Source organism: Camellia sinensis, chromosome 12 (genome assembly GCF_055761805.1).
Source record: "Camellia sinensis isolate YWXY chromosome 12, ASM5576180v1, whole genome shotgun sequence".
NCBI classification, from domain to species: Eukaryota; Viridiplantae; Streptophyta; class Magnoliopsida; order Ericales; family Theaceae; genus Camellia; species Camellia sinensis.
This window is the reverse complement of record NC_138972.1, coordinates 116,859,393-116,883,902: the sequence shown is the minus strand read 5'-3', so window position 1 is coordinate 116,883,902 and position 24,510 is coordinate 116,859,393. Positions and strand designations below refer to the sequence as shown.

The 24,510-nt window shown below is 37.6% G+C and overlaps 1 long non-coding RNA gene and 1 pseudogene across 2 annotated transcripts; one reads left to right on the top strand and one right to left on the bottom strand.

Moving 5' to 3' along the window:
* Positions 1-225: 225 nt before the first annotated feature.
* On the bottom strand, positions 226-24,509 carry LOC114295791 (DExH-box ATP-dependent RNA helicase DExH8-like; annotated as a pseudogene). Its single transcript, XR_014345566.1, has 11 exons — positions 24,494-24,509; positions 24,099-24,437; positions 23,440-23,586; positions 23,186-23,366; positions 2,550-2,777; positions 2,283-2,347; positions 2,101-2,188; positions 1,875-2,013; positions 1,532-1,800; positions 1,227-1,421; positions 226-837 (listed from the first exon to the last, which is right to left on the bottom strand). The product of XR_014345566.1 is annotated as a DExH-box ATP-dependent RNA helicase DExH8-like (transcript).
* On the top strand, positions 8,386-8,877 carry LOC145804257 (uncharacterized). The gene is made up of 3 exons (XR_014345886.1): positions 8,386-8,564; positions 8,661-8,738; positions 8,838-8,877. It is a non-coding gene; the product is annotated as an uncharacterized LOC145804257 (long non-coding RNA).
* Position 24,510: the final 1 nt, after the last annotated feature.

The window sequence follows — 24,510 nt, the reverse complement described above, 5'->3', positions numbered from 1 at the left end:
TTGAGAGGATCTTGATGTAAATTGTAATTAACCTCAAAATTTAAAAAGCAGATTATAGTGTATGTTTTTCACAGAGTTTTGCTACCAAAGGTAACCTGTTAACCTAACCATACCTAAGCAGTCATGTATTGGGATAGAGTTCATATATTATCATCCAGTTAACTCTATTTCAGCGATCCCTAAGTGGCTAAGGAAAAAAAAAAAAAAAGTGGGGGAGGGAGGGGGGGGAGGAAAGAGAGATCCAAAGCAAGATCTGAATATGGAAAAACCCTTAAACTTTCCTTTTGACAAAAAGATTAACTAATACCTGTAATCGAGAAAACCCAATATTGTTCATGGTAAGGATTACTTGCACTTCATGCAACTCATCTGCCAATATTCGGATGGCCAAATACTTGAAGAAAGTTTGCAAAAGACTCTTCTGTTCTTCCAAGTTTTCACTGTCGCTATCGAATTTGGGAAACCATAAGACACACTTGACTTCACTCCATGGGATTGGGTTGTCCTCTGCTCCGGAGATAATTGTCTGGGAGGGGTGAGAAAGGCCCCAAAGAATTCTGACACCAGAGAAGGATGCATCAAGTGGGGAGCCAGCAGATAGAACTGTTGTGGATATTATCTTGGATGGATCGTAGTGGCTAGAGAGATGTGAGGAGAAATGAAAATCGGTGTCATCCAATAAAGAATGCATCCATCATAAGATGTGGGAAACAATCTCAGAAATGATGTGGCATACACAATTTCATCTTCCGGCAAGCATAAACTTGATTGAGAAGATGATGAAGTTGATGGACCCACATCAAGAGAAAATTCACATATATCTCCATTTCTACAACCCTGCAGATACATTTCTACAGCTATTAGAAACCATTATTGTCAAATTGTGAATCTTAAGATTCACTTCATTTAGCATAACATATAAGTGTTTAAAATAAAATAAATATCAATAAATAACTAAACTGTATATATGTATATACTTATAAAAGCACATATATCAGCATAATTAGTTGACATCTTTTTTTATTTTATGAAACACCACCATTTCATGCATAATGCAACTAGAACTGAATCATAATGAATTGTAGTGAATCGCAATTGAATCGTAAGACTCAATTTAAGATTCAACTGTATGAATCAAATCATTTTGCTTGAAACTCGATTCGTAAGATTCTGGAAATTGCACAGCACAAAACTTCAAAGAAGCTCAGAGCCAGACAAGTAAATACCTTGAGAGAAAGGAAGAACTTGCAGACAGATCTTTTTGCTTGAAGTGAATGAGAAAATGAGCATTGGTTGCCCCTGTTGCACAGCCCTTTGACAAAAAATTTACATAGAGAAGGTTCCCAAGGGGCAGGAGGACCATCACCATTAACATATTTATGTTCGTTGCCAGATATGTCTTCTGTATATTGAACTCTTACCTATCGAACATGATGAGCAAGTAGAAAGATCTATTCAATATCTTTTTTGGGTGAATAATATCAATTCAACATCAAGAACGGTTTTTACATGGCAAAAAAAAATGCAATACCTCTTTGATTATAGCTGCTAAATTTTCAGCCACCTCATGTGATAGAAAGTAACTACAAGGAATGAATGGCACAGAATTACATTTCCTTGTTTCATTTGGAAGCTCAGAGTGCTCATCATCTGCAGCCATAGTGTCTGTATTTCCATTTTGCTGACATGTGAGAAGACATGTATGTTGAAACTCGTAAGGCTTATAATACAACGGTAGACCATCAGCTGTAGCCAGAAATTTGGGTCGAAAGCGGTGAACTGAATTTAGTATATCTTCATCTGCAGAAAAACGCACTCACCATGAGACAAAACTCAAATCATGGTTGCATACACATGAGATTGTTAAATCATACATATTTCTGCGACATGGTTTAGTGATGGCTGAACGAGATTGTGGAAAGAACACCATTCTTCTTCGGGGACCAACACTTGTGCAGCTTTCATCTCATCAAAGTGTAAAAGTTGTTTCAGCCGATCAAGACGAAGATTATCCTTTAAGAAGTAGACAAATGAATAAATTTTCGAATTCCATTGAGAAAGACAATCTTCCAGAAATTCAAGTGTAATAAACTACTTCACCTTGTAAACGCATTGCCAAAACTGAAATGCACAGAGGTTTGCCAAAAATATCATCTCCAGAATAATAGCAGTCAGTGTACTCTGCATACTGAAGAATATATGCAATTAATCAGAAAGAGGAATTGTTTGAGTAATCAAATGAAATAATGAAATTCTGAAGCTAAACAATTTAATAAATATACCAAAATGTCCTGCACAAAAGGACGTAGAATAGGTAAACGCTGTGCATCCATCAATACATCAAGGCCTTGTTTGTTTGGGTGGACATGAGCTTGGGATTGGATTAATAGTCCAATAAAATTATTAATCCGATCTTTGGTTAAACAATTGAAGTACAGACTAATTATTTTAAACTTGACTATTAGTTAAGATAGGATACATAATCCAATGGATTCGTAGTCCTAAGACTATTAGTCATGAGAATGCTAATCCAATCCGCTCAAACAAACATGGCCCAAGTAGAATGCCTTCACGTAACATTCCCATATCTCCAAACTTCAATATAATCATGGAAGGATCAAATGACATTGAGAAACTGGCAAGCAATTGTCCATAGAATGTAGGCTCGTACGGACCCCTATGAGATGTTTTCTCCAATGCATTGATGTGATCGAGCAAACTCAATGCTTCTTCAACAACTTCTGGATCTGGAGGATCCATAGCCTTCTGCAACAAGACTACAATGTCAAAATGTCTCAATAATTAGGGGCCTTATTCATTCTCATGCAGACAATTACCACATGCAAAGGCAATTAGCATAGCATAGCATAGCATAGCAGACAACAAACTTTCAGTTACTCCTAATCTTGCAACAAAAAGTTGTAACACAAACTTTCTAGCAAGGCCAGAGTAATCTTAAATCATGTTTACATCTTCTCACAAGATCTTAAAAACATCATTTTCACCTATTTCACTAACTTATACTTTCGAGAACCATACCAGTTAGAACCCCAAAAGTGGGAGATTAACAAGATCAACATAACTACCAAATAAATATGTCACAGTAACTTGCTAAATTCCTTAAAGACAGTCGTTAGATATGCCAGGTTCAATATTATCATTCAAGTTAGGGCAACAATCTTGGGTGGGTTAAAAACCAGGCTTGAGCAGGTTGGCAATAGTGCAACCCAAGACTGTCTCAGGTGCAAGGTGTGCTCTGAACACAAGTTCAAAATAGGTCCAGGGAGACAGATATGTGGTTGGCTGTGTTGTAATCAAATAATTACCTTTTTCCAAACATCATTCATGAATATTCTCTTTACGCAGTACAGGAATTATAGGTTTTGACGACGTTTATTTAACGGCGTTTTATGAAACGTCACATTTTATACTATTTAACGGCGTTTTTTAGCCGTCATTTTTGTTTAATGTTAAAGCGGCACCGTTTCACTATCTACCTAGTTAATACACTTGTTCACTCATCAGGGGATGCCTTAATCTTTACTCACTCATCAGTCTACCGTTCGTTCTCTCTCTCTCTCTCTCTAAACAGATACCCTAATCTAATCTCTCCCAGCAAAATGCCCTAATCTCTTCCAGCAGAAATCAATGGATCAATTTCGATTTTGATTTCATCTGAATCCTTACGCCTTCTCTGATTTTGATTTCATCTGAATCTCTGATTTTGATTTCGATCTCGAAGCTCCACCGCCACCACCATCTGCACCAACGAGGTAGGTGAGTTCTCTCTCTCTCTCTCTCTCTCTCTCTCTCTCTCTCTCTCTCTCTCTGTGTGTCAACCCTCTCTAAAAGCTTATCATTCACAGAGATTCAGATCAATCTCAGTGATTTCATCTCAGAGCGATTTCGATTTCGAAGCTCCAAAACACCATCTGCACCATCGTCTACTAATGTGAGCTCCATCATCTCTCTGTCTCTCTCTGAAACTCTTCATTTCGAATCCTATTTCAGTGCTGTAATGGAAACATATCTCTCAATTCATTATTATGATCTTCAATAAAGCCTTATAAAGACTTTGGATGTGGAAGAACTTGTATTGAAAATAGAAAACAGTGATTCAAAAACACTTGAATTAGTGATCTGTTGTGGATAATAATCAGATTAATACTTGGATACTAAGCTCCTTTTTTTCGTGAAAATCATTATATAGGAAGTTTCATTGAGAAGTATGAGTATATGAGCTTCTCTATAAACACTGCAGCATTGCAATTGTGATATTTTTTTTCTTAGTTAGCAAAAATAGCCTTGACTGCTCAAGTCAATGTGAGATGTGTGTTTCAAAAAACCTTAATCGGTCATCTATTCAGATTAGTAATTAGCATTTTTTTAAAAAATATTTTTATCATTGAATTGCTTATTATTATTATTATTATTATTATTATTATTATTATTATTATTATTATTATTATTATTATTATTATTATTTTAGTTTGGTACTACCCTCTTCTGATAGATTGGTAAAAGAACTCATTCAAGGGGGTGTTATTTAAAAATAGCATTGGCAAACTGGAAAATTATGAGAAAGTGGGACAGTTAGGAGAGAGAATTTTGAAAACAATGTCAGAGTGCATGAATCAAACTCACCCAACAGATCTAGGACTAAACAACACCTCAGGTTTTATGGACAACCCCATTTATGTGAATTCATGACATAGGAAAAAACCAAAATGTAGTTTTCAACGATTTTTTTCTACCCTGCAGAAGTCAGACTGAGGAAGTTGCAAATTAGGTAGTTTTCAATGGAAAATTTTCTTTTTTGCTCCTATTCAGAAAAATTTTAGACAACATATAAGAAATTTTTTAGAAATTCATCAGTAGGCAGGCAGTGATATTGTTGTTTATGATGGCACAGCTACATGTGATGATATGGGAGATTATGATTTGTAAATTAGTACCCAAATGGAATCAAGTAAATTACCAGTAAAGCCTTATTCGTAATCAAATTGCAATTAGCACTATACACAACCTGCACATTGGATTTAGGCAGCAAAATCCAGAATCCAGGAGCCTGATCATCTCCTTTTTCATGGATCGAATTGAGATCTCCAATTTATGATTGACGAAGTAGCGCAATGCAATGTTGTGAACTGAAATCGAGATCTCCACTTTATCTAGGAAATAGATAGGATCAAGGTTTTAAAAAGCGGCCGCAACCGTTACGTAACGTCGTTACGTAACGGTTTTGGCGGTTACCGCCACCCGTTACGGCCGCTTTTGCAGTGTGATTGAGATTCACAGGTATGTCGGCTGTAGCGGCTGTCTTAGCGATCGTAACGGTGTCATAACAGCCGTAACGCCCTGTTATGCACCGTTACATAACGGTTCCAAACTGTTTCTTTCGAAAAAACACACAAAAAAAAAAACTAAACATTGGGAAGAGAGATAAGAGAGAAGAGGGAAGATAAAGAGAGAAAATGGAGGAGCAAGAGATAGAGAGAGAGAAGAGGGAAGATGAACATGTTATTGATTTGTTGAAGCTGTAATACCTATGCTATTCTATTCAGCTGCTATAACTAAACCATGTTGTTTGTGCGTGTTTATCTATATATTGTTTGAAAATAATAATAATAATAATAATAATAATAATAATAATAATAATAATAATAATAATAATAATAAGTATGGTCATTATCTATTTGGCTTGGTTAAAATATATATATATATATATATATATATTTAGGCTCTTATTTATTCTTTTACTTTTATCCTTATTTATCTTATATATAATAGTTAGTGATTGATTTTTTGTATAATATAAAGTCATTAATTATTAAAATAAAATGTAAAAAACTCAGTTTATAGTGATTTAAAAATATGAAATATATTGGATCATACTTAAAAATTTACAAAAATTTATCAATATTTATTTTTAACCCAATAAATATGATCATGGAAAAAAAATATCCGTATCGGTAAGTTTTTTTCAAATTATATGAAAAATAAAAAAATTCACGGTTTCGGTTACCGCAACCGTTACACTACGACCTTTACACCCCGCAACCGCAACTGTATCACCGCCACCGTTACGGCGACTGCAACCGCTTTTCAGAACCTTAGATAGGATCAAAAAAATAATTGATATGCCTTTTATTGTATAAATAAATAAATAATTTTTTTTTTGTGTAATTTAGAAATTTCTTCCACTCATAGGCATTATATTTCTTCCTGATTTGTCAACTTGTTGACTCTGCATTCCTGAACTGAGAATAAAAATTGATATGCCTTTTATTGCTTGAAATGGAGATTGTTTATAAATACTTTTGATGTAATCACGTTCAATTCGATACCTTCTTATTGTAAAGTTAGAATTTTATTTGTGTTACAAAGTTGATGTTGTGTTAGAATTTAAATCTGTTATGGATTTAAAACAGACTGAGGTGGCTTCTACTGATTGGTTAATGTTGTGGGCCGACTTTAGTATTGACCAAATAATGCAAGCCACCTCAGAAGATTGCAAGTCAGCCTTGAAAAGACTATGTTCTCACATTATGTCAATGATCCCATGTCTTTCTTTTTGAGGATGGTGACAAAGTCCATTTGTTGGATAACATGGAATCATATGAAATGAAAAGAAATTTTAGGAGGAAATACGGACCACATAATTATTCGAATTAAGAAGAAAAATATTATTAGCATATAAAATTGAGGGTAATAAAGGAAGGAGCACCAACTTTCTTAAAATTAAAGAATATATGTCTAGTGTGGTTTAATTTCTCTATCAAGATGGTGACAAGTCCATTTTTGTGGTACTATGGAGCATGGAATCACATGATGGGAAATAAAGTTCTAATACAAAAGTTGGTCTTTGTTTCGTCTAGCAATTCATAGGTTTCATTTTCTAATTTCTGTCATGTTGAAAATCTCCTAGCACATTATCAGTTTCTACATTTCCAGATGAATAAACTATTTGTGCTTGGAATGCATGAGAATGGCAGTGGAGAACTTAACTAGGTGACCTGCCCCAACCCAACCCATATCTATTTACATATATAGTTATGGTCTGGTTAATATTACTTTTTCAGAACCAGGATTGGCTCATGGTCTGGGCTGTGATGTGGATGCTTTTCAATATGATCAAGTTTCGTAAGCCTTGCACGACTTGAGATAACATGATGGTAGCAAAGCAAAGCAACAACTTGATCCTCGTGCTGCTGCTGCTAATTTCCCTTCAGGTAATGGACTTTCTAATTTTACCATCAGATTCTCAAGTATTCATCACTGTTGTTTAGCTGGCTCTCGGATGTGCTTACAGCTTGAAAGTGCAAATAACATTTTTAAAAATTGGACATGTCAAGTGTGCAAGCATATTTGGCTGGGCTTACATTCGCATTAGCCGTTTCACCTTGCAGCACTGCTGTACTGGCAACCCTGCTTGGATATGTAGCTGCATCCAAGGTACTTTTAAATGTTTATTGATTTCAATTTCCATCTGAATTATTACCTTTTCAGACTGCTTTATACTGATCGTTCTGGGCCTATAATGATGGCTTAGCACTCTTATCTCTATCTCTCATGTTTGGATGCATCATATATGCTATACATTGCATTTGAGCTTCTAAACCTATTATTTAATTACATAAGAAGCAGGTCAACTTAGTATGACTGCATTTATCTTAACATTCACAGTTGAGGGAGCAAAATTGGCACAATATTGGTGGGGCCAATATTTGTAATTTTATAGGAAACGCAATTTACAAGCAACTCTATTTTTTTTATTTACTATACTTGTTTATTTGCTACTATAGTTGAATCATCTTCTTGGTTAGTTTTGTGGTAAATTGGTAAAACATTTAGGATGATGAATTTTTAACTGATCTGATTTCTATGCCAAATCATCATCTAGGGCAAGGGGCATCGTGTTATGACAGTTTCCCCACGTTACGACCAGTACAAAGATGCATGGGATACTCATGTTCTTCTTCAGGTAAATTCTATTTTGTGCTTGTTTTGCCAAATTCCAACCATTTCAATGCAAGGTTAGGTTTTACTATATACTAGTCTAGCGAATGATTCTTGGGATTAGTTTCTTCAAAGATAAGTTTCTATATTGCAGATAAAAATTGGAGACCGAATAGAGACAGTTCGCTTCTTCCACTGCTACAAACATGGAGTTGATTGTGTTTTTGTGGATCACCCAATGTTCCTGGAAAAGGTTTATTTCTGTCCTCAATCAACTGTTCTCGTATTTAGGGGTGAACTATATATACTTTAGCTGTAATAGTCAGCTTGATCTTCATCCATAACAAATGATGGGTATGTATGGAGATTATCAGCCCATAAGAAGCTGGATCATAAGAAGCTGGATCATCCCATAAGAATGGGGCAAATGGATATATTATGAGAATGACTTTGTTTTGGATATATTTGTTGAGATCTGAATGGGGCAAATGGATCATTATGAGAATGACTTTGAAGCAGATATGCTGAAAGATACCGCGGCTTATTATTCTCGAAAGGCTTCAAACTGGATCTTGGAAGATTCCTGTCCAGATTATATGTTGAAAGTAAACATCTATTCATTTTCTTTTTTTCTTGTTAAGGTCAGATATATTTGTTTGATAATCCTATATAATTTCTAAAAAATCCTTTTGTAACTCTAGGCTGAGGAGTGTTTGAAACGAGAGAAGGATAGGGTTGCTCATTACCTACATTCTAGTAGCGAGCTGAAGTTGCTTGAGGTTTGTTCTTCCTCTTGTAAAGTCATACTAAATTTCTTTCCACCTAATAATAATTAGTCTTTTAATGGTTACTTCTTTTATTTATTTATTTATTTTGAGGCCAATTTTGAAGATATGCACTTCTGCAGTTATAATTATGGGTAATTTTGACTCCTTATTTCCATATAACTCTAAGTACTTATAACAGAAATTAGTATTTTTCCCTCCAAAATTCATTTAATTTTGTTATAGTCTTTCAAAATCTAAATAAGTTTATTTTGACTCCTTTTTGCACAATTTTGCTTATGTGTACATCTTGCGTTCTCATCATTTGATGACAGCATGCCTAACACACTGCTACTGTAGTTATTCAATTGTTTAGAATGTGACCCACATCACACAAATAAATTTACACCATATATTGAAATCATGAACCTTTTTTTTTTTTTTTTAAAGTAAATAGCTTTTTTTTTCTCATGTTCAACCTGCTCTCTTCCATTTAGTTTATGAAATTGCAAATTTTAATATATAGCATAAGGATGTGACCAAGAGGTCTGCAGAAGAAACCTGTGCTCTCACCAGTCAATCAAGACACTATCACTCCACTACCTTCTGAATCGGACACCATGGAACCCAAAGAAATGGTACTATCAGATGAAGAAAAAGAGAGGAACTCAGCAGAAGAAGAGAAGCTGGAGGTGTGACACCCCTGTTCCGTAGTATGTTAATTGGTCCTTAACATGATGTGATTATGTATTTTGATATGATTTTGTGTTCCACTATGTGAAAATATGTGGTTTGAAATTTTATCTGTTCATCGTAGGAATATCTGTTTGAGTAGTCTGTTTTGGAAATTTAATTGAGGGCCTTATCGGCCACGGAACCCGAAATTGATTACGCCATTGTGGTTGGCATAATTTTTAGGGCCTACGGTGAAATTTAATTGAAATTTGATTCTGGTCAATTTAAACTGATTAAATTGAGAAATTAAGTACCCCATTACTTTATATTAAAATATTTGTTAGTGGGGCTTGTTGTATATTTGTATTGCACTCTCCTTTAGCTCTCTTAAAACTCAAAATCTGAGTTAGACAATTGAGAGTGAGAGAGAGGCCGGCCATGGAGAGAAAAAGGGAGAGATTTGTGTAATTTGGGCTCAGGACTTGGGAATTTGAAGATCTAGCTCAAGATTTGGCTAGAGCTTGAGTGTTGAAGCTCTTAGGTAAGTGATTTCATGAACTCTTACTTGTAATTTGTAAGTTCAAGGGTTGTTTGTGATCAAGAACATGTAATGAGTTGATTTTTGTTGAGATTGAAGTCTTAGAACTCATGCATGTAAGAAATTACCTTGAAATTGCATGTTTGAGCTTGAAACACATGATTCATGTGGAGTTTTGGGTAAAGCTCATATTGTAGTCACCATTTGTACCATCTAAGTTGAGAATGATGAGCATCTCCCACATGCATGTACAAATCATGGGAGTATAAGTCTTGAATGTTGAATTTGAGCATGTTGATGATGGGTTTGAGACAATTTGGGACATGCATGTAGATAATTCATGTAATTGAGCTTCCTAATGTTGTAATCTGCGTTAGTAGCATGTTAGCATGTGTAAATGTGTAATTTGAACCATTGCATGCAAGAAATGTAGATGGGAAACTAATTTGGAGCTCAAGAACACGATCTGGGAAACCCAGATTTTTGAGGTCCGCTCGAGCAGGGTAATGGCCGCTCGAGCGGGAAAATCGTGCTCCCAGCATTTTTGCAGAGTTGGATGCCCGCTCGAGCGGGACATTTCACGCTCGAGCGTGGATTTTTGTAGACGGACCTTCAGCTCGAGCGCATCTTTTGTGCAACCAGTACCTTGCAGGCCTTAAGGGTCCGCTCGAGCGGAGAATCTTACGCTCGAGCGGGGACCCTGTTTCCTGGAATTTTGTTCATGCATTCTGTGATTCGTTTTCCGTTCTCTTTCACTTGTAAGCACTCTTAGGCATGTGTTAAGCATTGTAAATGAGTTAATGAGATAAGAACAAAGCCTAAAGAGGAATATGTGAATTAAAGAACGGATTGAACTGTTAGTGACCCTTTTGTATTCATGAAATGTGTAGGGTCAAGCTCCAGGGCGCATCCACAAGCCGATCACTGTGAGTAATATCAATATTTGAAAACTTGTCAATGTCCAATTGTTATTCCCCTATAAATATTATGAGTTGTTAATTGGGATTGTGGACAAAAGTTTGACATGAATGAATGGGCCAAAGGCCGTTTGACATGAACGAATGGGCCAAAGGCCGTTTGACATGAACGAATGGGCCAAAGGCCGTTTGACATGAATGAATGGGCCAAAGGCCGTTTGACATGAACGAATGGGCCAAAGGCCGTTTGACATGAATGAATGGGCCAAAGGCCGTTTGACATGAATGAATGGGCCAAAGGCCGTTTGACATGAACGAATGGGCCAAAGGCCGTTTGACATGAATGGATGGGCCAAAGGCCGTTTGACATGAATGAATGGGCCAAAGGCCGTTTGACATGAATGAATGGGCCAAAGGCCGTTTGACATGAATGAATGGGCCGAAGGCCGTTTTTCCATGAATGGAAACCCGGATGGGCCAAAGGCCAGAATGTTTGGAACTACAGTTACTTGACTTGCATTTCGTATAGTTATATATATTTTGCTGTTAAACAGAAGTATGAATTGGGCCCAAGGCCGTTTGGAGCATGTTGATCTACATATTGTTATGTAACTGTTATGTTTGATATTATTCACTGGGCTATCGCTCACGCTCATTCATGTATTTGTAGGTGAGCCAAGGGAAGTCCAAACCCAGCCCCAGTGAAGTCTGCTAGGAACAACAGGAGTTTTGGGAGAGTCAGCCTTGTGCCTCGCGCATGAGACCATCCTTGCCCTTTTACTATGTACCTATGTTTTGTCTTGTTGGCAAGGACCCAGTGCATGTCTGTACATAGTCTGTTATAGGTTGACTCGTTTTGGACGATCCTGTCTGTAATGAATTTTGTGAAACTGCACTTTTGATGTGAGTTATTAACGTATCTGAGTATGGTTTGTTTGATGTGCATATAAGCACGGCTCTATGGACAAAGTTTTTAATTTTGCTTCCGTTTGGCCCCCATTAACTCTGTTAAAATACGTTTAGAACAGTTTGAGGCCGTAGGTAATCTCATGATTACTGGCCGGTTACGTCCTTAACCCACGGGGGCGGGTTCGGGTCGTGACAGAGTGGTATCAGAGCACGAGTTAATAACTCACACACTTGTCCAAAAGGAGCAATAAGCGTCTAGATGAGATCTAGGATGCATTCATGTGATAAATACGAGTTTGGAAGCATTGATTATATACTTAAATGTTTTGTTATGAATAATTATATGTGTAAGTTGTGAACTACTTGCATTACGAATTATCCGGAAATATGTGCTCCTTAGTGTATGTGTACTTGTGTACCTTTGGTATGGAATATAATGCAAGTTTAATCAGATGGTGAGAACCAGAGGTGATGAGTTAGAGGAATCCTCTGCTGCCAGACTGGACAGAATGGAAAGACTGATTCAGGAAATGGCAGAAGCTTTGAGACAGCAACAGGAGTGGCAACAACAGTGGCAGCAACCACATCCGCCACCTCCACCTCCGGCACCACCTGTGCCAGATAATCAAAATGATGATCGGATAATCGCCCTCACCAAGGAATTCAAGAAAATGAAACCACCACAGTTCCATGGTGGACTAGATCCCTTAAAAGCCGAAGCTTGGGTACTTGGGATTGAAAAACTGTTTGAGGTGTTTCCGTGCTCGGATACACAGAAAGTGCTTCTAGCCACCTTTATGCTAGAAGATGAAGCGAGAAGATGGTGGATGTTGATGAGGGAAAACCACAGAGATATTGATTGGGCGAAATTTTTGGAAATCTTCTATGACAAGTACTTCCCGCAGTGTGTCCGGGACAGGAAAGTGGCAGAGTTCATGGAACTCAAACAAGACAGTATGACTGTAGCTGAGTATGAGGCCAAATTTACTGAGTTGGCCAGGTTTGCACCACACGTAATTGACACTGATTATAAGAAGGCAAGTCATTTTGAAGGTGGGCTCCGAAGTGACATCCTAGAGCGGGTGAATGTCCTGAAATTGGAGACCTACATTGGGGTGCTTGACCGGGCCATCATATCAGAGGCTAATATAGCTAGACAAGCTAAGCCAACAACCGAATGGAGAGGCAACAAAAGACAAGGCTTCTTTTTGAAGAAGAAATTTCTGAAAAAGCAAAACACGGGCTCCTCAACTACCTCAAGTTCTTCCCGAGACACGACTCCCATGTGTAACACTTGTAGCAAAAGGCACCGTGGAGTTTGTTACCGTGCATCGGGAGCCTGTTTTTAGTGTGGGAAACAAGGGCATATAGCCCGAGATTGTAATCAGAATAGTGGGAAGATAGCTGCTAGCTCCACTGCATCGATCCCGAAGCCGGGAAACACTTTGAGATCTGCTACTACTGGGGATACAGTGAGACAAGGGAGAGTCTTTGCACTCGTTCCGGGTGATACACGGAATGCCAATGCCGTTGTCTCAGGTACTATCTCGATATGTAATCAGGATGCTTTTGTGTTAATTGATTCTGGATCAACGCATTCATTTGTGACATATGCATTTGCATCTAGACTGAAAAGACCCCTAGAATTGTTGCCATATTTGTTATGTGTGTCTGCTCCATCGGGGGAATCTGTGTTATGTGACTATATATATCGGTTTTGTGACATGCATATTGAGGATGCTACCCTGTATGTAGATTTGTTGCCCTTAAACTTTAGACACTTTGATGTAATTTTGGGCATGGATTGGTTGACCAAATATTGTGCCACTATAGATTGTGTGACAAAGAGGGTTGTATTTAAACCACCAGAACAGAAAGAAATTGTGTTTGTGGGAAATGGGGTAGTACCTCCACCATATTTGATATCTGCAATGAAAGCATGTAAATTGATCAGGAAGGGATGCCAGGGTTATTTGTGTTATGTATTGACTGAACAATCCGTGAATGTTGAATTGAATGATATTCCCATCGTTAGAGAATTCCCAGATGTGTTTCCAAATGAATTACCAGGGGAATTGGTAGACAGGGAGATAGAGTTTACTATTGAAACTGTGCCAGGCACCCAACCTGTTTCTAAAACTCCCTACAGGATGGCTACAGCCGAAATGAAAGAATTAAAAGAACAGTTGCAAGACCTTCTTGATAAAGGGTTTATCCGGCCCAGTACTTCGCCTTGGGGCGCACCAGTGTTATTTGTAAAGAAAAAGGATGGTACCTTACGCCTATGTATTGATTACCGGGAATTGAACAAGGTAACGATAAAGAATAAATATCCCTTACCCCGTATTGATGACTTATTTGACCAGTTGCAGGGATCACAGGTGTTTTCTAAGATTGATTTGAGATCCGGGTATCATCAGCTGAAGGTTAAGGCAGAAGATGTTGAGAAAACCGCATTCAGAACGAGGTATGGTCATTTTGAGTTTCTTGTTATGCCATTTGGAGTGACTAATGCTCCGGCAGCATTTATGGACTTAATGAATAGAATTTTTAAAACCTACCTTGATGAGTTTGTTGTTGTCTTCATCGATGATATTTTAATATACTCTAAAGATAGACTTGAACACGAACATCATTTGAGGACTGTTTTACAAATACTTCGGGAAAGAAAACTATTTGCTAAGTTAAAGAAATGTGAGTTTTGGTTGGATGAGGTTATTTTCTTAGGGCACGTGGTCAACAAGGAAGGAATTTCAGTGGACCCGCAGAAAATAGAAGCAATTGTAAATTGGCCTACACCAACTAATGTGACAGAAGTTCGCAGTTTCATGGGCTTAGCTGGGTACTACAGAAGGTTTGTAAAGGACTTTTCGAAATTAGCTGTGCCTCTTACCCAATTGACACGTAAAGGACAACCATTTGAGTGGAATAGTGAAAGAGAATCAGCCTTTCATGAATTGAAGACAAGATTGACCACTGCACCAATTTTGACACTACCTTCAGGTACGGAAAATTTTGTGATTTTCAGTGACGCATCTTATAAGGGTTTGGGTTGTGTGTTAATGCAGAACGGAAAGGTTATTGCTTACGCCTCCCGACAGTTGAGGCCACATGAGAAGAATTATCCAACACATGACCTAGAATTGGCCGCAGTTGTTTTTGCTTTGAAAATCTGGCGGCATTATTTGTATGGGGCAAAGTGTGAAGTCTACACAGATCATAAAAGCCTAAAATACTTCTTCACACAGAAAGAGTTGAATATGCGTCAGAGAAGATGGCTGGAATTGATAAAAGATTACGACCTAGAAATTCAGTATCACCCCGGAAAAGCTAATACAGTGGCGGATGCCTTGAGCAGGAAATCAACAGGGAGTGTGGCTTGCTTGCTTACTGAACAAAGGGAGATTTTGCAAGACTTTGAAAAGTCTGAAATTGAAGTGGTAGTGTGTGAACAGGGCGGATTGATAGCCGCTATTACAGCCGAGCCGGCAATTGTTGATGAAATCAAGCAAAAACAGAAAGAGGATGAGTTCCTCAGAAAGGTAATTGATGAATTTGAAGTCAGCCCAAAAGCAGAGTTCAGTATCGAGAATGGAATGTTGAAATTTCGAAACCGAATATGTGTTCCAGTTATTCCGGAGCTAAAGAAGAGGGTCTTAGATGAAGCCACAGATCCGTATTTGCTATGCATCCGGGTAACAATAAAATGTATCGGGATTTGAAACAAACCTATTGGTGGCCTAAAATGAAGAAAGAGATTGCAGAACATGTGTCCAAGTGCCTTCAGTGTCAGCAAGTTAAGGCTGAACATCAGAAACCAAGCGGTCTACTTCAACCTCTCCCCATTCCTGAGTGGAAGTGGGAACATGTGACCATGGATTTCGTTGTTGGCCTACCTCGGACTTCCCGCGGTATGGATTCTGTTTGGGTTGTAGTTGATAAACTGACTAAATCTGCACATTTTCTGCCTGTCAAAACTACATTTACTGCTTACAGGTTGGCTACTATTTATGTTGATGAAATTGTCCGCTTACATGGAGTTCCAGTAACCATCGTGTCGGATAGAGATCCGAAGTTTGTATCTAGATTGTGGAAGAGTTTGCAGGAAGCTATGGGAACAGAACTAAGGTTCAGCACTGCATTCCACCCACAGACAGATGGGCAGTCAGAACGAACAATACAGACTTTGGAAGATATGCTTCGCATGTGTGCTTTGGATTTTCAGGGGAGTTGGGAAGATTACCTGCCACTTGCAGAATTTGCCTATAATAATAGCTTCCACTCCAGCATCGGTATGGCACCATACGAGGCTTTGTATGGTAGGAGGTGTAGATCACCTATTTGTTGGACAGAGGTCGGGGACAGAGCTTTGCTCGGGCCTGAAATTGTACAAGACACCTCTGAAAAGATCAAAACTATTCGGCAAAGGCTCAAAACAGCTCAAGACCGACAGAAGAGTTATGCAGATGTCCGGAGAAGACCTCTTGAGTATGAGGTCGGCGACCATGTGTTCATCCGTGTTTCTCCAATGAAAGGCCAAGTCAGGTTTGGGAAAAAGGGCAAGTTGACGCCCCGTTATATTGGGCCGTTTCAAATTTTGGAGAAACTTGGTCCAGTTGCTTATAGAGTTGCTTTGCCACCGGGATTTGAGCAAATCCATTCCAATGGTGAAAGTGGAATGGAAGGAACACTATGGGGCAGATGCTACATGGGAAAAAGAGGAGGAAATGCGTCTACGCTATCCACATTTGTTTCCCGACGAAGGTAAGTTAAGTTTGGAGGACCAAACTTCCTAAAGGGGGGAAGACTGTGACACCCCTGTTCCGTAGTATGTTAATTGGTCCTTAACATGATGTGATTATGTATTTTGATATGATTTTGTGTTCCACTATGTGAAAATATGTGGTTTGAAATTTTATCTGTTCATCGTAGGAATATCTGTTTGAGTAGTCTGTTTTGGAAATTTAATTGAGGGCCTTATCGGCCACGGAACCCGAAATTGATTACGCCATTGTGGTTGGCATAATTTTTAGGGCCTACGGTGAAATTTAATTGAAATTTGATTCTGGTCAATTTAAACTGATTAAATTGAGAAATTAAGTACCCCATTACTTTATATTAAAATATTTGTTAGTGGGGCTTGTTGTATATTTGTATTGCACTCTCCTTTAGCTCTCTTAAAACTCAAAATCTGAGTTAGACAATTGAGAGTGAGAGAGAGGCCGGCCATGGAGAGAAAAAGGGAGAGATTTGTGTAATTTGGGCTCAGGACTTGGGAATTTGAAGATCTAGCTCAAGATTTGGCTAGAGCTTGAGTGTTGAAGCTCTTAGGTAAGTGATTTCATGAACTCTTACTTGTAATTTGTAAGTTCAAGGGTTGTTTGTGATCAAGAACATGTAATGAGTTGATTTTTGTTGAGATTGAAGTCTTAGAACTCATGCATGTAAGAAATTACCTTGAAATTGCATGTTTGAGCTTGAAACACATGATTCATGTGGAGTTTTGGGTAAAGCTCATATTGTAGTCACCATTTGTACCATCTAAGTTGAGAATGATGAGCATCTCCCACATGCATGTACAAATCATGGGAGTATAAGTCTTGAATGTTGAATTTGAGCATGTTGATGATGGGTTTGAGACAATTTGGGACATGCATGTAGATAATTCATGTAATTGAGCTTCCTAATGTTGTAATCTGCGTTAGTAGCATGTTAGCATGTGTAAATGTGTAATTTGAACCATTGCATGCAAGAAATGTAGATGGGAAACTAATTTGGAGCTCAAGAACACGATCTGGGAAACCCAGATTTTTGAGGTCCGCTCGAGCAGGGTAATGGCCGCTCGAGCGGGAAAATCGTGCTCCCAGCATTTTTGCAGAGTTGGATGCCCGCTCGAGCGGGACATTTCACGCTCGAGCGTGGATTTTTGTAGACGGACCTTCAGCTCGAGCGCATCTTTTGTGCAACCAGTACCTTGCAGGCCTTAAGGGTCCGCTCGAGCGGAGAATCTTACGCTCGAGCGGGGACTCTGTTTCCTGGAATTTTGTTCATGCATTCTGTGATTCGTTTTCCGTTCTCTTTCACTTGTAAGCACTCTTAGGCATGTGTTAAGCATTGTAAATGAGTTAATGAGATAAGAACAAAGCCTAAAGAGGAATATGTGAATTAAAGAACGGATTGAACTGTTAGTGACCCTTTTGTATTCATGAAATGTGTAGGGTCAAGCTCCAGGGCGCATCCACAAGCCGATCACTGTGAGTAATATCAATATTTGAAAACTTGTCAATGTCCAATTGTTATTCCCCTATAAATATTATGAGTTGTTAATTGGGATTGTGGACAAAAGTTTGACATGAATGAATGGGCCAAAGGCCGTTTGACATGAACGAATGGGCCAAAGGCCGTTTGACATGAATGAATGGGCCAAAGGCCGTTTGACATGAACGAATGGGCCAAAGGCCGTTTGACATGAATGAATGGGCCAAAGGCCGTTTGACATGAATGAATGGGCCAAAGGCCGTTTGACATGAACGAATGGGCCAAAGGCCGTTTGACATGAATGGATGGGCCAAAGGCCGTTTGACATGAATGAATGGGCCAAAGGCCGTTTGACATGAATGAATGGGCCAAAGGCCGTTTGACATGAATGAATGGGCCGAAGGCCGTTTTGCCATGAATGGAAACCCGGATGGGCCAAAGGCCAGAATGTTTGGAACTACAGTTACTTGACTTGCATTTCGTATAGTTATATATATTTTGCTGTTAAACAGAAGTATGAATTGGGCCCAAGGCCGTTTGGAGCATGTTGATCTACATATTGTTATGTAACTGTTATGTTTGATATTATTCACTGGGCTATCGCTCACGCTCATTCATGTATTTGTAGGTGAGCCAAGGGAAGTCCAAACCCAGCCCCAGTGAAGTCTGCTAGGAACAACAGGAGTTTTGGGAGAGTCAGCCTTGTGCCTCGCGCATGAGACCATCCTTGCCCTTTTACTATGTACCTATGTTTTGTCTTGTTGGCAAGGACCCAGTGCATGTCTGTACATAGTCTGTTATAGGTTGACTCGTTTTGGACGATCCTGTCTGTAATGAATTTTGTGAAACTGCACTTTTGATGTGAGTTATTAACGTATCTGAGTATGGTTTGTTTGATGTGCATATAAGCACGGCTCTATGGACAAAGTTTTTAATTTTGCTTCCGTTTGGCCCCCATTAACTCTGTTAAAATACGTTTAGAACAGTTTGAGGCCGTAGGTAATCTCATGATTACTGGCCGGTTACGTCCTTAACCCACGGGGGCGGGTTCGGGTCGTGACAGGAGGAGTCGCCCATCGACGAGGAAGCTGCCCACAATTCCTCTATTGTTCCAGCCATCTCTATTGCTGTCCGCCAATTTGGTCGCTTTCTTCGTGAACTATCTCACAGTACTCAATCCGCTGCTGTCGTCGCTGCCTCAATTACTGAGGTTTGTTGGCACATAGTGAAGGTATAGGTATAGTGGTTGCAAATTAAAACCACCCCCCAAAATAACATTCAAATTAACTGTCTAGTTTTGTTAATCACTCTGTTTTTAGTTTTTCTAGAGGGAACCTCTGAGTTCTATGGAAACTGATATAATATATTTTTCTCTTCCATGGAAACCAGGGCATCTCCAACACATCCATGCCCAAAACGTACTTTTTCTAGATTTTTATGTGTCTTTTATGATATTTATGTAATCTGATCTTTAATTGTTGAAGTGGGTTTTGTTTTGTGATTTTTTTTTTCAATTGTGTGGGTCATATTCATATACAATAAATACAGCTTTGTATAATATTGGCATTTGGCAGGGTTGGTGGTGATGTTGAGGAAGTTCTTCCCCCTGTTCTTGATTCTAGCTCTGACCCACCTCCTCTTTTTGATGGAACCACAAGGTTTGCTCGTTTTCAAAATCTCACTCTTACCTTTATCTCCATTACATGTGTATTTCTATTCTATTATATAAATTGCAGGTGTGAATGCTGTCACGCTTTTTCTTTTTGAATAATTTCTTTTCAATCTAGTAATTGTCACATCTAATAATTCTGTTCATCAAATCGTTAGAAAATGTGCTAATTAATTTTTCTCTTTCATCAAACTATCCGAGAATGTAAATATAAAATTATAAATGCATCTCACCGTTAGTTTGTATAATTTGTTGGGTAGTGTGAATCCCATAATTAATAGACACTAACCATTCAATTGCGAATTTCAACCATAAATTTGGAAGATGGCTATTATTATTATTTCCGCACTTATGACCTATTGTCTTAATTTTTAAAGAATATATAGTCGAGAGGAGACATTATCAGTGAAATGACAACAGCCGTGGACATAACCTAGTTTTGGGGGTGACGTTTGTGTTCTTTGTGTCTGTGTGTGATTTATCATTCATGTGCATTTGTTCTTCTTTTCCATCTTAAATGTGTGTGATTTATTATCACTCTAGACCCTGCTGAAAAGTGGGTGCTTGTACATTGGGTACATCCTTTTCGAGTTATGTATAGAACAGCTTTATATGACACATACATTTGTGAGTGGATTAAAATTTAGCCTACATTTTAGAAGAATATATTTGCGATGCAATTTTGTGTGCTAAAACATCAAGACAGATGAAGCAAATGATTTGGTTATCAAATTCCACAGGACACACTATCAATGTCTGAACTTTGAATCATGCCAAGTTAATATGTTACTATCACTGTTTGAAATTTTTTGCTGGTTTTCAATTGGGATACATGTGTGTGTGTTTCACGTTTGTGTGTGTTTCTGCGTGTTCTCATGCATTTTCTGATCACCATGTTCCATTTTTATTTCCTGAAGGTTGTACACCTCTTACATTTGTCCAATGCGCAGCGTGTTTGGATTGCATGTGTTAAATTTTATGGATAATTTTTCTGCTCTACTATTTCTTTTCTTTTTTCTTTTATTCATGTTACTGCAATTCTCGATTTGAAATTTCTTTACTTCTTTGTGCAGGGTCTGCAAGAGAAGATCAAATTAGTTCCTATTGATCTTCAAAATAGGCCAGATTGGTACAAGGAAAAAGTCTACCCACCAAATAAGGTTACATTCTCAACCATAATTAATTGTTCGGAAAATACTGTTTGGTAATTTCTGTGTTCCTCGTTCTCTTCTTAAAATTGTAGAAATTTATATCTATCAAATGAGGAAAAAATCACAAAATCTGTTGAGAGCCCTCTTGTTTCATGGATTATGATATTTGCAGATTCTTTTCTTTTTTCCTTTTCAAAATTAGTAGGTGCCATCACTGCAGCACAATAATGAAATTCGAGGAGAGAGTCTTGATTTGCTAAAATATATTGATAGCTACTTTGAAGGACCAGCTCTTTACCCTGATGTAAGTAGATTTTTCACTCTTGACATAAAATTCAACTCTCTATCGCTTCAAAAATTTGAATTCTAGAGCGTATCAAATGTCTGTAGGATCCCACCAAGAGAGAATTTGCTGAGGAGTTGCTATCCTACACAAACACCTTTAATCTGGCCGTGATCACTTCACTGAAGGGAGGATCTGAAAATGAAATCAGTAAGATTCAAGACGTGCTATGTTTTTTTTTTTTTTTTTTGAAGTACTACAATCTAGAAAGAAATTTAACATTTTATATGAATCATAATGTGACCCGCTTTAATAAACCTTGACAGGTACTGCTTTTGATTACCTCGAATCAGCTCTCTTCAAATTTACTGATGGACCTTTCTTCCTTGGTTAGTTCAGTCTAGTAAGTTAGTTGCACTCTACTAATTTGATATTGGTTTTCCATCTTTACTGTTCTTATATTTAAAATTATTATGTATTACTTAAACTACAAATGCAGTTGTGTTATGCATTGTAGTCAAAGAAGTGCGAACTAATATATACTTTCCAAGAAGTTGGTGAATATATAGTCAATTTGTAAATTGTAATGGAACCCCTAATCTATGTCAAAATTTCTATGTTGCAAGTCGACATAGCATATGCTCCATTCATAGAAAGATTTTATCCCTTATTGCTGGATGTAAAGAAATATGACATCACTCCAGGAAGAAATATTTTATCAATCCCCAATCTTCTTTTTTTTTTTTATGTCGTTATGATTTACCTTTTAATCATGATGAATGGATAAAACTATTTCCCATTCATCCCTGAGGCATAGTCAATCTTTTTTATTAGTAACTTCTATGCTAAAACATGATTTTTGGATATATGTTAATTTGTGGTTAATGTTAAAACATGATTTTTGAATTTTGGAAATGTTATTTTGTAGGTAATGGTGATTGGATATTAATTGAATGAGATACTGAATTAATGTTTCATTTGTTATTTGAATGGAGTTATTATTTTATATGTTAGTTTTATTACAGGTATTTAAATGGGAGTTAATATTTTATATTTTAGTTTTATTACAGGCATTTTTTAAATTCAATCAAATAAAATTAACACAATTTCCAAAAAAAAAAAAAAGAGGAAAAGGGATATGACGGCGTTTCTACAAATGCCTCCTAAGCCCTAAATACTGGCGGTCATATTTTTTAAAACAGCTATTATGGCGTTTTCAAAACGTCGCTAAATATTGTTGGTGACGTCAGTGTGCGAATAGTAGGACATTTAGCGGCGTTTTTTTAAAACGCCTCCTATACTAATATCACAACGTTTTTGAAACGTCAAAAAGTTACAGCGACGGCCGCATCTTCGACGCTTAGTACTAAACGTCACAAAAAGAATTAGCGGCGTTTTTGATAGATTTAGCGGTGTTTTTTAAACGTCACTAAAAGTTCAATTTCCAGCTGTGATGGATCCCTCCATCACCATGTTAACTGAACAAACTTCTTTGTATATAAGGCTATGTCAACTTACCAAACATGCCCAAGTGCACGTTTTGTAAAATAAGATATCAAGAAAAATGACTTGACCAGCTTCCAAAATTAGAACAGAAAATAAAATAGAGAGCAAAAGTTATGTAATGAAATGGACTTACATAGAATAGTGTAGTATTTACATAATTTCTACTTTGTTAAGAACTTAAGAGGTAATTGGAGTATCTATGGATCTAGATGGCAAAATTAGTGCAGACATCTCCATACTTGGAAGGTCCCTTTCATCCAATGTAATGTTTTAGATGCACAAAGGTAATTAAGTTGCATGCTATACAAATATATCACGGACTTCAAAAACTGAGGCTTGGACACTGGTCAGGTTGCGCTGAAGTTCCTATCTGCTACAACCTCTCAAAATCAAATGGATAAACTTTTCATCAATTCCTAACAAAAAAGAGAGTATCAAGTCTCATCTTCCATTCCTACCCAATGTAACCATCCACGTACAAAGTGAAAACAACTTCCAGCTATTCCTTCGGCAGGCCTAAAAAACAAAAAAGCATAGCAAATTACAAATACCATACCTTTGGGATCATTAATGGCTTTAGATTCAGTGCAGCAAATCAGAAGCACTTGCTGTCTCAATGACAGTCTTGGTATTGTTGGGCACTCAAAATCTTGTAGCTCATTGAAGAATGATCTAGTAACCAAGCGATAAATTTGACCATCACAAGTCCGACCTGTTCTCCCCTAGCGGTGGTTAACCTACAGCATATATCTTTGAAGTTATCACAACTGAAAAAAACTTCAAATTCAAACCAATAGGGTTCCAAAATACCTGAGATTTAGAAACCCAAACAAGCTCTGCAGATTCATTCTTCCTATTACTGTCCCAGAGAACTCGTAAAGAATGGCATGAATCAATGACAAATGCTACTTTGGGAATTGTAACAGAAGATTCTGCAATATTAGTGGCCAAAATTACCTGCACCATTAAGAACTTTGAAAAAACAGCCAAAACCACGCCACGATGTATAATTAATGCAAGAAGCCTCCAATTCAGGAAGAATTAAAATCAATATAACGATTGACAGAAGAAGAAGAAGATTAAAACAGAGCTCTTTAAACACGTTTAACAAATTCAACACTCGTGATGGCTATATCCCTCAATCTCCTTCATATGATTTCTAAACTAGGTATCTACAGCCCCCTTTCCTCAACCAATCACGCACAAATCCCTTCAGTTCTTCACATGGAAATGAAATAGAATTAACAAAACTATGTCATACTAATTTTACCTTTCACAAAACAGGCAAAACATTTACCATTATTTCAATCAAAATTCAAAGAAAATCTATGTCAAGAAGTTAAGTCACCATATACAGTATAAACATGTAGGGAAGTCACTGCGCAATAACAGATACGGAAGCAAGAGGTAAAAATTCCCACTCACACACCCCCGATAAAAAAAAAAGAAATGTAACTGAAAAGGAAAACATTTCTTACCTTGCGACGGGATTTCCAAATTTTCATGGCCGTGAGAGCATGTTCAATGTCAATACTGCTATGTAAAATGTGAACTTTAAAGGAAATACTAAAAGGCTTCAGAAGGCACCATTGCTGCTCAAGCGCATATTATGTTCGAAGAAAGACCAAAATGCTCTTTTCAATGTCTGGCTCATTTTTATGAATGTGCAACACCAAGTCATGTTATAAGTCTGTGCACTTTAGGCTTAATATCAGCATCAGCAACAACAGGGCTTGGCCCAGAACAATATTTCAAAGACAGAAGTTCTGAACTTATTCCGAGAAGTTCAGATACCTGTTCAGCCAACACTTTAAGAGTATAAAAATCAAATATAGCTGAAAAGGTATGTAGTGCAACAACAAACTATGCTGGAAGTACATA